Source organism: Asterias rubens, chromosome 6 (genome assembly GCF_902459465.1).
Source record: "Asterias rubens chromosome 6, eAstRub1.3, whole genome shotgun sequence".
NCBI classification, from domain to species: domain Eukaryota; kingdom Metazoa; phylum Echinodermata; class Asteroidea; order Forcipulatida; family Asteriidae; genus Asterias; species Asterias rubens.
Genome location: NC_047067.1, coordinates 8290494 through 8299164, shown reverse-complemented (window position 1 = coordinate 8299164; position 8671 = coordinate 8290494). Strand labels below are relative to the sequence as shown.

General features: G+C 39.3%; 1 long non-coding RNA gene across 1 annotated transcript; it reads left to right on the top strand.

Moving 5' to 3' along the window:
- The first annotated feature begins 1501 nt into the window (after positions 1 to 1501).
- LOC117291892 lies at positions 1502 to 3728 on the top strand. Its single transcript, XR_004519216.1, has 4 exons — positions 1502 to 1532; positions 2087 to 2180; positions 2728 to 2876; positions 3542 to 3728. It is a non-coding gene; the product is annotated as an uncharacterized LOC117291892 (long non-coding RNA).
- The last annotated feature ends 4943 nt before the right edge of the window (positions 3729 to 8671 follow it).

The following is an 8671-nucleotide window of genomic DNA, read 5'->3' as shown; positions in this document are numbered from 1 at the left end:
TTAACCCAGGAGGGGGGGGGGTGTCTGGCGGGCCCAATTCAGCAAATCTCAAGTCTGGCGGCTGATACTGGTATTAATTATAGTATTATTGGTCCTTTCTCTATCTGGTCATTTCAACTGCAGTTCCTCTGTTGTTTAACCCAGGGGGAGGGGGGGGGGGGTTGCAGGCCAATGTAGCGAAATTATTGTACTACTACTAGCATACTTGTTGTTATTAAATTATGGGCTCTCACGTTTTTAAAGAATACCAGGTCGACGCGTGGGGCCAGGGCTGGAGCTCCAGAAAGGGGGAGTTTTTAGAATTATGTATTTCAAGAGGCGGTATCACTGAGTATGGATTGAATTTTTGGTGCGTCTTCATAAACTCTTGGCGTATCAAGACGACGATAGGCCTACCCATGCCGGATTAACATGAGTTGAGATTTGTGAGTTTGGTGTTATTTACCGAGCTTTGTTTGTTTTGATTGACTGTTTGCAGGGAAGAGGTTGAATCAAGGAAGAGGCTGAGTGAGAAGAATGCAGAGGACTTGAAGCATATGGATAAAAGACGAAGAGACAACCAGGTTATTACAGTTTGGAGAAACCTTTCCATAAAGCTTTGTCCTTTTTCTTGAAACTGTACTTAATTTTGGTCCAATTCCAATCCATCAAGTAATTTATTTATTTGTTTATTTATTTATTCACTTAGGCTTTAAAAACTTCAAAACACACAGCAACAATAAGTAGAAATGTGTAATTTTTACATTATTAGTAAAATAATTAGAGACATATCAACAAAAAGCAAGCAGAAGCCTATAGGGATTGCCCAATAGGGAACCAAATCACTATCCAGTTCTTGAATTGGTCTCAACGTTTTGACTAGCTTGCTCTAGTCATCGTCAAGAGATTGACTCCGCGGTAGTGCAGTTAATTATGATCCTATAAAGCTAAAGTAGTTGTCCCAGCCAATTTTCTATACCTTCCGCCCGGGTATAGTTACAAAGCAGGACAGTTCTTTTCAGAACAAGTCTCTCAAAAATCTGATAATCTACTCTTTGTGGTAGTAGAATAAAGAAAGACAGTTCTCTAAGAACAAACTCTACCTGGCAAGTAGAAACACACATGGTGTTACCGCAAACCAAATATATATTGATACCTCACCATGCAATGCCTAAATTCTTTTGTACCCTTTTCACTGATGAAAGAGGTTTCTAAAAAAATAATTGCCTTGTTAGTGATTTCCAATCCATGTTTAGTTTCACCTCACATGTAGGTACTTGTGAAATTTGTGTGAAATTTCTTTTCCCAAAAGACTTTGATGCAAATTATTTATTATGACCCATCAAAATGAACTAGGCATATCTGAGCTTTTAAGGAACTGGTGGTTCTCAAATGTAATACTGTAAAAAATTAACTATGCCTAGTGATCAAATGCACACAAAACGTGCAACTACACAGCTGATGTAAATTTGTCCGATATTTGTCGTTTATTTTAGGTTGCGTAGAGAACCCTACCGAAGAACTTTCGACGAGCAGTAGCGTCTAGACAAACAGTAAGTACAGTCTTTCTTATGATTTTTCTCCTGTAGATGATCAGCGTATATTAATAGAAACATGAGTCTTTAACCAATAGTTCTTTTCCGAACCAACACTACTCATAAAGAGATTCACATAGTGTTATCGCAAAATGTTCTTATAGTTACAATTCCACCATACAAAGTTTCAAATCCTACTAATGGTGGTGGGCATCAAATAGGTGGGGGTGGGGGGTGACAAGGGGAGGGGGGCACAATATCAAATGTCCCCCCATCTTGTTGACCACCTTAATCATGAAGCCCAAGTATTGCACTGTGTAAGACCAACCCTGTGTCTCGCCATGGGCATTAATCCTGGGGGCTATAAGGATGACACAACTTTTTAGAAGGGTGGGGGACACTATATCAAATGTCCCCCCTCAAAATTTACCAAAGATTGCACCACAAAGCATCTAAAATGCAGAATTTTCCCGTGCCTATATCCGCTTAGGGCTTAGATGAAGTGTCATTTTTAGTAACAATACAAAGTATGAGAATACTAGTGAATTCTTTTTTTAAACCCTGACTTGCAGCTGCCCCCAAGCCGGTTTCCAATGCATCAGCTTTCTACAGTAGAGGGCGCCAGATTGCTGGTTACTCTGCCACGGATGCATTGCTACAATCAAGGTGAGTTTATCGGGTTTTTTAAAGTGGGGCCTTAAAAAAACATGTTATTTTTTATATGGCATTAGTTCTATTTGTCCTCACAACCTGATGTTGATTTCTTTAGAGCACAACACCTTTTTTTTAATTCGGGAGACTTCTCTACTACCTCAGATTAGATTCTCTGAATGGACCCTACCCATGAAATATGCTAATTACATTCATGCATGCGTACAGACCCTGTTGGTTGCAGACGCGCAATCGCGTCTGCGTCACGCACCCATTAGCCGTTTAAAAAAACAGCGCGATGCTCCCTCATTTTGCCAACCAAAACGTTAGTGCGCACGCGCTATGTGCAATTTACATATTTCATGGAAAGGGTCTATTGGGGAGACTTCTCAGTTCTGAAAAGAACTGTCCTGCTTCTTAAATACTACCTAGGCAGAAGGTAGGAAATCTACCTAGCAAGTAGATACGCATGTTGTTATCGCTAACATTGATACCTAGGTTATTGATACCCCACCGTGCAATGCCTCAAGTCCCATATTCTTAATGTTGTTTGTCCCCTCAGGCAAACCAACTCTAACGTCACGGTAAAGCGTACCCCTGGATTCCTGAGCGTCTCTAACTCAAAGAGGTTGTACCCGATCACAAGCTACCCGGCTGGAGGCAGAAGAGCATCCCCACAGCAGTCAAGACGTCTCAGATCAGTCTACAAGGGTAGGTCATTCACACACTTAAAAAAAAAAGTATTATTATTACTTTTTTACCCTTTCACCGATGTGTGTTAGCCCTGTATACTCAGTACTTTGCCGATTGCTGTGGAAAAATATCACCAGCATGTTACTCGGGTGGGATTCGAACCCACAACCCTTGCAATTCTAGAGCAGTGTCTTACCAATAAGACTACCGTGACTGCCAGTAGCTAGAGGCAGTTTGAATCCTATGTTTTGGCAGCGGGTACCACAACGATATAATAGATGTTAACATAGGATTCGAACTGCCAATACGGGTACTGCATTAATATTCTTTAGCACCAATGTAACATTACCATCTATAACAATAATAACATTAATTAGTTTTTATCTCAAATGTCTCAATGTGCAATGTGCTTTTTATTTTTTGCTAATTTGTTGTATTATCTGGTGTCAGTTTGTGAAAACGGAAAATGCCTTTTTGCAATCTTCGACGCATGTATAAAGTTCAAAGCATCAAGAAACCATTGTTAGAAAGCTAGTTGAAAATACCCATAACTTTTTTTACAGAGCTTGATTTTAAAAATGTTCATTGCTGTTTTCCCGGATTGCTACTTTTTACATGTATTTGTGTGTGTCCGTTTGTAATGTTGGTGACGATTTGTCTGATTTGTGCACTTTTTCCGCCAGATTCTCAAATCTTGGTAATACGTGTTACATGAACGCCATTCTCCAGTCGCTATTCTGTCTGGAATGCTTCACTGCAGACATGCAGAATCAAGACATCATTCCACTCATGCAGAAATCAAGTCTCTACTGGTAAGACATTTTGGGCCCCTCACGATTGAGACTTGTCAGAGAAGATGTGGCGTAAACACTGGCATAACTGGGGTGGGTGGGTTGGGGCATCATATTCTTCAACACTTTCAAATAACACTGTGTGAATGTGTGCAAGTTCACACAGTGTTTCAATCCCCTACATTATGTGGACTTTTGTTATCAGGTCTACTCTTGTTATGTAGTGTACATGAGTTTTAACCCAATTCACCTAACGTCATCATCAGAATAATCTTGGATGCACCATTTTGGTGGTCAATGTAAACGTGTGTTATTCAGTGAAGTGCGCATTTTAGGCGACGCGGCATTTACACGTAAACCTATTGACCACCAACATGGTGAGCGTGGCATCAGTTGCTGCATGTGACGCGCTTGCAAGGGTTCAACTACCATGATTGATAGCTATTCGATTTACGTCCACGTCATTGCTGATCAGTATTACAGATACAATCGAATCAAGACAATGTAACCATTGATGGGCTCTACCCATAGAGCTATATCTAGACTCTATCTAGACCAGGAATAAGAAATGTTTTTATTTTTTGTAAAACAGTCATGACAGTCCTCGATCATCATGACCATGGCAATGTTTCTCTGTTTTGTAACAGAAAAAAATGTCTTACTTTTGTCATGGAGGTTGTCCATGCTTTTGTCGAAGTATTTATCAGCACAAATCGGAGTCACTGGTGGGAAGTTTTGGTTGTTATTTCCGATCCTTCGAGGGTGACGGCAATTGGTAAAAGCCGGAACTGCCTGATCTGCCTGGATCTGCCGGAACTGCTAAAAAAATGAAATTTTTCGGATAATTGTATTGCATTTGAAGTCGGAACTCAGTTGGAATGGTCAAATACATCAGTTTTTGTTATAACTACTCACTAACCTGTGCAAAAGATTATTCCTGGAACTCAAAAACATTAAAATTTGACTGACTTTGTTGATCGCATGACGGACAAATCGGACAGCAGGTACCAAACTATGTATGCAACAGACGAACGCAAAGTGGCACTGTATTCGTAATCGGGCGGTGCGTGGGTTATGGGATGGTCGCTTATAATATTGCAGGTCGGAACTCACATTGCTTGCAGTCCTACGCGGTCGCACATTGCAGGTCGGAACTCACATTGCTTGCAGTCCTACGCGGTCGCACATTGCAGGTCGGAACTCACATTGCTTGCAGTCCTACGCGGTCGCACATTGCAGGTCGGAACTCACATTGCTTGCAGTCCTACGCGGTCGCACATTGCAGGTCGGAACTCACATTGCTTGCAGTCCTACGCGGTCGCACATTGCAGGTCGGAACTCACATTGCTTGCAGTCCTACGCGGTCGCACATTGCAGATCGGAACTCACATTGCTTGCAGTCCTACGCGGTCGCACAATGCAGGTCGGAACTCACATTGCTTGCAGTCCTACGCGGTCGCACATTGCAGGTCGGAACTCACATTTGATAGTACATGGTATGGGGGGGGGGGTCCAATAATATATGATTTGAGGGTAAATTTTTACAAAAATAAATGTTTGCAATAATTGTATTACATCAAGAAGAATGTGGCTAAAGAACTGAAGCTTGTAAATACGTATTGAACTATTTTGAGCGCTTTCAGTTCGGCTTCGCATCTTAATGCGGTTGGGGTAGGCTGTCGTCGTCCGTCAAGTCGTCTGTCACATTAAATGACTATTTCAATTAATGTCAAGTTCAATTCATTCAATCATTTCAAATTTACAAAAATATTACATCACAGGAGAACAACCACACTTAAGTTGAGGTTATAAAAACATTTTTTTTCACTGTCACCATAATGGTCATAATTGTTTGCAATATTATGAAGTTTTAAATTTTATTCGGCAGCTTTTTTTCTATGTCAGTTATAACAGCCTATTTATTATATAAAATATTACGTATAGTGGGGGTCCAATCAACATGTATGTCTACAAGTTGTGTATAAATGCGAAGGTCGGTAAACCAGGTCGGAACTCTCATTAATTTCTGCAGTGTAGTGAAGTAACGTCATGTGTAAATAATTCAGTAGATTTTGGGTGGCAATTGAAACAATCCCTGTTTTATGTTATCTACACTATTTTTCCTCGGGGATGTTTTCCAGTAAATCAAGCTCTGGTTAGAACTGAAGAAGTTTATACATTTTGAGTTAAAACCTAAATTCGCGCGTGCAGTCGTCGTCTACTAACTTCAAAATAGGTTCTCGTGAAAAAATAAATTGAGGGTAAAATTTGTAACAATCACTTACAGATTTTCTTGTCAGTAAAACACGGAATTGACTCACGAGTTATTCAGTGTTCAGCAGATTATACTCGATGTAATAAGTGCCTTAAACTACCGGGTAAAATTCCGAACGATCTCAGTTCCATTCTGCTGTTTTTCTGTACGACGCTTGTCACACACACACCATACGTTGTGCGGTATTCGGTGGGTAAAAGCCGGAACTATCATTTTATGTTTTACCACGACGCTTAGGGAATCCACGAAGATTGTACACCCATACGTTGTGCGTTATGCGGTGGGTAAAATCCGGAACGATGGCAGTTTTCTGCTTTACTACGGTGCTTAGGGTAACAACACGTCATGGTAGTAGAGTAGATCGTATAGGCCTGTACATACACTGCGCCATTCGCGTTGTTGAAAATTATTATTTACATAGATTTTGACAATTTATTTTTAGTTTTAACACACCTATTCTGTAGATGTCAAAGCTGAATTTGTACAGGATTAACATTCATCCGTTTAATAAGCCAGGGCCTAATCTAATATTATTATAGACCCTCGTCCATTGTTTGGAAGTCGAGGTCTCCATGCCCTGCGTCCATAGCTTTGATAGTACATGGTATGGGGGGGGGGGGGTCCAATAATATATGATTTGAGGGTAAATTTTTACAAAAATAAATGTTTGCAATAATTGTATTACATCAAGAAGAATGTGGCTAAAGAACTGAAGCTTGTAAATACGTATTGAACTATTTTGAGCGCTTTCAGTTCGGCTTCGCATCTTAATGTGGTTGGGGTAGGCTGTCGTCGTCCGTCAAGTCGTCTGTCACATTAAATGACTATTTCAATTAATGTCATATTATAGACCTAATCTAATATCATATTATAGACCCTCGTCCATTGTTTGGAAGTCGAGGTCTCCAAGCCCCGCGTCCATAACTTTGATAGTACATGGTATTGGGGGGGGGGGGGGGTTCCAAGAAAATTTGATTTTGAGGGTTAATTTTTACAAAAAATTGTTTGCAATAAATGTATTACATCAAGAAGATTATTTGAACTTTTCGAGAAATTTATATACCATGTTCAAAATTATCGGCTCTGGTGGTATTCAAGCTGCCACCGAGGGCGCTGTTGAAAAACGAATTCGCTAATTTTGAGGGTTTCCTTCCAGCCAGTTTGAACAAGTATTAATGTGGCTAAAGAACTGAAGCTTCGAAGCCAGTAGATCGTATAGGCCTGTACATACACTGCGCAATTCGTGTATAAAGGTCGGGACAACCAGTGTTATTGAAAATTATTATTTACATAGATTTTTACCTTTTTCTTTTTTCAATTTGTATATAATAAATACAATCAACCCAGTTGATTGAAGTTCAAATTGAAGTTCAAATTTAATGAACAGATTTAACCTTCCTCCGTGTCATAAGCCAGGGCCTAAGTTGAATATAATATTATTATCTATTATGCAGGTCGAAACCCGCCTAGCATTGATGGTATGGGGGGGGGGTTCCAAGAAAATAAGATAAGAGGGTTAATTAAAAAAATGTTTGCAATAAATGTGTTAAGAAGAATATTTAAACCTTTTTTTTCAGAATGAAAGACCGCGCACCCCCCTACAGCATTTTTTCTCTCTGTATTAGGAAATTTGCACTGTCGTTAGTGCTTTCAATGGGAAAGTTGTTTATTCTAAATTGTTTTATTAAACAAAGGAATCCTTCAAATTAATAGAGACAAAAAATCCGCCAGGCACGTGCAAGGCAAAATTTCATGGCTCTGCTTTATACCGTAAGCAAAGAACTTGGCGCTTACGGAAGCAGTGACTTCTGAACTTTCGTCACGCGGTGATTTGTTTGGCTTAATGCGCGTGTTGGACTGATACCCAATAAACTATTAAAAATAAGCCATGATTAAAAATTAATAATAATAAAGAATTGTGAACAGATGCAGAGAGAGAATAGAGCATTATTTTTCTATGGATATGCACTACAGACTTCCAAATATTAATTTAAAATCAGGTTTACCCATAGGCAATGTTAGGGAAAAATCAACATGGAGAAATTCACATGAACAAAAACATCAGCGTTTCCATCAACGGCCGTTCTTCTTTTTTGTAGTTGATAATTATTTTGTAATAGGTCTACATCACTTTTAGTGCACTGATAGAAGTGGTACTTCTCCTTAATCAGAAGAAGAAAAAAAAAGATCGCCGGCCATGGCCATTTTGATTTTGTTTTGGTGAAATCCGGAACGATGGCAGTTTTCTGTTTTACTACGATGCTTAGGGTATCAACACCACATGGTAGTAGTTTATAGAGTAGATCGTATCCCTATACATACACTGCGCCACTTGTGAATAAAGGTCGGGACAACCAGTGTTGTTGTAAATGATTATTTACAAAGGTTTGTTCAGTTATGTTTTTAAAAGTTTTTATACAATTATTAATCCAGTAGTTTTAAAAACTAAATTTGTACAGGTTTAAAGGCAGTGGACACTTTTGGTAATTACTCAAAATAATTATTAGCATAATACCTTACTTGGTAACGAGTTATGGGGAGAGGTTGATAGTATAAAACATTGTGAGAAACGGCTCCCTTTGAAGTAACGTAGTTTTCGAGAAAGATGTAATTTTCCACGAATTTAATTTCTAAGATTTAGAATTTGAGGTCTCGAAATCAAGCATCAGAAAGGACACAACTTTGTGTGACAAGGGTGTTTTTTTTCTTTCAATATTATCTCGCAATTTCGATGACCGATTGAGCTC